This window comes from Marmota marmota, unplaced genomic scaffold (assembly GCF_001458135.2).
Source record: "Marmota marmota marmota unplaced genomic scaffold, marMar, whole genome shotgun sequence".
Classification (NCBI taxonomy): Eukaryota; Metazoa; Chordata; class Mammalia; order Rodentia; family Sciuridae; genus Marmota; species Marmota marmota.
This window is the reverse complement of record NW_025999900.1, coordinates 40,427,404-40,432,094: the sequence shown is the minus strand read 5'-3', so window position 1 is coordinate 40,432,094 and position 4,691 is coordinate 40,427,404. Positions and strand designations below refer to the sequence as shown.

At 36.1% G+C, this 4,691-nt stretch overlaps 1 non-coding gene across 1 annotated transcript; it reads right to left on the bottom strand.

Moving 5' to 3' along the window:
• Positions 1–2,792: 2,792 nt before the first annotated feature.
• Positions 2,793–2,983, bottom strand: LOC125615419. Its single transcript, XR_007346078.1, has one exon. It is a non-coding gene; the product is annotated as a U2 spliceosomal RNA (small nuclear RNA).
• Positions 2,984–4,691: the final 1,708 nt, after the last annotated feature.

Genomic DNA, 4,691 nt, shown 5'->3' with positions numbered 1-4,691 from the left:
CATGTCCATTTGGCCTTTTGGTTTCTCACTTTTTCAATTCTGTCATACTTGGCCATCTTTTATGAGACTCTCTTGTTCCAGGTGAATCAGTGGATTTCACCCCTACTTACATACTATAGTGCAGAACTTTGAAAAAATAGTGTAGCCAGTGTTGAGATGATTTCTGCCAAGTGTTATGGACAAAAAATGGATCTGATGACCTGGCTAACANTTAAAAAAAAAAAAAAAAAAAAAGGCCTGGGGATGTAGCTCAAGTGGTAGCGCGCTCGGCTGGCATGCATGGGTCCCAGGTTCGATCTTCAGCACCACATGCAAACAAAGATGTTGTGTCCGCAGAGAACTAAAAAATAAATATTAAAAAATTCTCTCACTCTCTCTTAAAAAAAAAAAAGTAAATATATCCTGATGCCACAGGACCTTCCTCCTCTTTTCTCTTTGCTCTTTAAACTATTATATAACCCTTACATTTCTAGGTCACAGACCACTTTGTCATAATTAATTACTCTTCTAATATGTTGCTGTGATGGGTCTTTGCTTTGGCACTGGGGGTTGAACCCAGGGCATCATGAATGGTAAGCTTGTGCTCTAACGCTGTGCTGCTATACCCCAACCCCCTATATCATTGATGAGCTGGGTAATGTTTTCTCCTTTTCTATTTTCCGGAAGTGTTTGCTTAGAATTAGTATTTTTTTCTTCCTTAAGTGTTTAGTAGAATACACAGCAAAGTCAGATGGGCTTCAAATCATCTTTGTGAGAAGATTTTTAACTAAAATCAATTTGCTTAGTAGAGATAGGATCAGAGATAGGGTCAGCCATGCATACCTGTAATCCCAGCAATTTGGGAGGCTTAGGTAAGAGGATCCAAGTTCAAGGCCAGGTTCTGTACTGTAGAGAGTCTTAAGCAACTTAGGGAGACACTAACTTAAAACAAAAACTTAAAAGGGCTGGGGATGTGACTCAGTGGTAAAGTGCCCCTGGGTTTAATCCCGGGTACCAAAAGAAAAAAAAAAAAAAAGGATCATTCAGATTGTGTATTTTCTTGAGTGATAGATATTTGGCAGTTTGAATGCTTAGCAGAATTTGGTCGATTCTTATAAGAAATTGAATTTATTGATATAAAATTAATAATGGTAATAAAGGTATTTCCTTATTATTCTTTTGCTGTGTGGAGAAATTGTACCAGTAGGACCAACTCTTGGATTCCCTCCACTCACCACCCTCCTCCACCTTTCTTGCAGAGGATAAAGCCTTGAGCATGCTATGCAAGCAATTAAAATATATTCTTCTCTTTGCTTATTTTGGATTTAATTTTTGTTCTTGTTTTCTAGTTTTATAAAATGGCAACTCAAATAATTGATTTGAGCCTTCTTCTCTGAGATGAGCATTATATTTATAAGTGTCTAAGTATTGTCTTTATTTATTGTGTTTTCAGTTTTAATCAGTCCAACATACTTTCTAATTTCCCTTGTGGCTCCTTCCTTGAAGACTTATTTATTTAATGTACTTATTTATTGGTGCTGGAGATTGAACCCAGAGCCTTGCTCATGATGGGCAAGCATTTTACCACGGAGATACACACCTTTTGTTCCTAAAGCATTATTTGGGAGTGTATTGTTTGATTTCCAAATATTTGTGGGGGTTTTCAGCTATAAAGTGTATAATTACTGTTAGAGTGTATAATTAATTCCATTGTGGTTGGAGAAGACCCTTTATAGGATTTCAGTTTTTCTCAATTTATTGAAGTTTGTTTTATTGCTTAAAGATGGTTGGTCTTCTAAAATGTCCTGTGCATATTGAAATGAATATTTCAACATTATTCTATAAATGTGATGAGCTCAATGGTCTTCCATAATGTACTAATTTCCTGTCTGCTTGTTCTATCAGTTTCTGATAGAGGAAATTACAAATCTTCAAACATATTTGAAGTCTTGTCTAAGGTTTTGTTTATATATTCTGAAGCTCTGTTGTAAGGTATATACATACTTGAAATTATAATCTCTTGATGAAATGACTTCTTTATCAATATGAAATGTCTCTCCAACCCTGGTAATATTTGTGCTAAAAATTCTTTGATATTATGTAGCCACTCCAGATTAGTTTTTCTTTTCAACTCCTCCTCCTCCTCCTCCTCCTCCTCCTCCTCTTCCTCCTTCTTCTTCTTCTTTTGTCATTTTCCCCTTCAATCCTTTGTGCTATTATTTTCCTTTTGCATGCTGTGAACTTTATGATACATTGTTTTTTGTTTGTTTGTTTTAAATAGTTAATTATTATTTTTAAATTTCACAGTACTGAATATTGAATCCAGGGTCTCAAACATGCTACATAAGTTCTCTACCACTGAGCTATATTCCCAGCCCACCAGATTAGTTTTAAAGTTTGCATAATATATATTTTATTTTTTAAAATATTGTTTTAGGGCTGGGGATGTGGCTCAAGTGGTAGTGTGCTTGCCTGGCATGCGCGCGGCGCCGGGTTCGAACCTTAGCACCACATACAAATAAAATAAAGATGTTGTATCCGCCGAAAACCAAACAATAAATTAAAAAAAAAATTGTTTTAGCTATAGATGGACACAATATCTTTATTTTTATGTGGTGTGGAGGATTGAACCCAGTGCTTCACACATGCAAGGCAAGCGCTCTACCACTGAACTACAACCTCAGCTCTGCATAGTATATCTTTTAAAATTCTTTTACTTTTACTCTGTATCTTCATATTTTATGTAAGTTGTTTGTTGTAGGCAGAATAGGATTGAACCTTCCTTTTCTTTCTCTTTTTTTAAATCCCTCTGAAGGGGGTGCACCATTGCTGGAGATATTGTAATATCACATCAATGCATGAAATGGATAGAGCAAGCTCCTATTCCATCTCCCTGCTCCAGAAATCCATTAAACATATTATTCTATGATGGAGGACATATCAGATATTAAACCAATATGAAAAGGTACTACATTAGATCTTAGCCAAAAGGCCAAGATTCGATGAACTTTGCCTTTTTTAACCAATCTGACAATTTTTGCCTTCTTAGCATAGTGTTCAGACCCTACATTTCGTGTGATTTTCAACATGTCTGAGCTTAATTATACCATATTGCTATTTGTTTTCTAGTTGTTCTAGGTGTACTTTACTCCTTTTTCTATCTTTTCCTTATTTTGTATTACATGCTTTTTATTATCCATATATTGGGGGTGAGGTCTTGCTGTGTTGCCCAGGCTGGTCTTGATTTCCTGGACACAAGTGATTTTCCTGCCTTAGCCTCCTGAGGAGCCAGGTCTGCAGGCACACACCATGCTACTAATCAATTTTACTGCTAATGTTGGCCTACTCATTTCACATCTTTAGTTTTTGGTGGTTAATTGGGATCACAAAATATATCTTTATTATAGTCTCATTATAAAAATACAGTATTATGTGAAATTTACCATTGTATACTTTCATTTAATTTCCATATTTTGTACTGTTATTTTCCTTATTTTCATGCTATGAACTTTATAATACATTACAATTTTTTAAAGTTAATTACATTTTTTTTTAAGTACTGGGGATTGAACCCAGGGTTTGGTGCATGTTAGATAAGCACTCTACCACTGAGCCACATCCCCAGCCCAGTTAATTACCTTTTAAAGATATTGTCTTAGCCATTCCTGCTGTTATAACAAAATGTCTGAGACTTGGTCATTTATAAAGAATAGAAATTTGCTTTTCACAGTGTTAGAGGCTTTAAGTTCAAGATCAAGGTGCAGACAGGTTTGGTGTCTGGGAGAGTTGGCTCTCTGCTTTCAAGTTGGAACCTTGTTACTGAGTCTTCATATGCTGGAAAGAAGAGGGCAAAAGGGGTCTAGCTAGTTCCCTCCAGCTTTTTTATAAGGTCCCAGCTCCCATCCATGAGGGTGGAACCTCATACATAAATCACCTCCTAAAAGGCCCCACCTCTTTTTTTTTTTTTTCCTTCCAATACTATGGATTGAACCCAGAAGTACTCTATCACTGAGCTGCATCTCCAGTCTACTTTATTTTTTTATTTTGAGATAGGGTCTCACTCAGTTGCCAAGGCTGGCCCTGAATTTGAGATCCTTCTGTCTCAGCCTCCTAAGTACTTGCATGCAATGGACAAAAGCCCCACCTCTTAATATTGTTGCATTGGAGATTAAGTTTCTATGTGAATTTTGGAGGGAATACAATTATTCAAAGCATAGCAGATATTTCTGGCACTCTTCATTCCTTTGTACTCAATCTGAATTTCCCTCTGGTCTCATTTTCCTTCTGCTTGAGTAGTGTTCATTATTGTTTCTTGCAGAAGAAACAATATAAGCAGGTCTGCTTATGATGAATTCTTTATGATTTTCTTTGTCTGAAAAAAATCTTCATTTTGCCTTCATTTATCTACTTGATGATTATAATAACTGAGACTCTTGGAGGTAAGAAAATTTTGCTTCTTGCTGATATTTATTCATGTGGACTTGTGTTTGTGATTGTATTTACCCTGAGTTTCTCTATAAGTTCAGGATGTGTTGTCCCAGAGGTTTTTTGTTGTTGTTGTTTTGTTTTTTTGGTACCAGGGATTGAACCAAAGGGCAATTAGCCACTGGGCCACATCCCCAGCCCTTTTTATTTATTTATTTTTTATTGTGGGACAGGGTCTAGCTAAATTGCCTCACTAAATTGCTGAGACTGGCTTTGAAATAGATGAT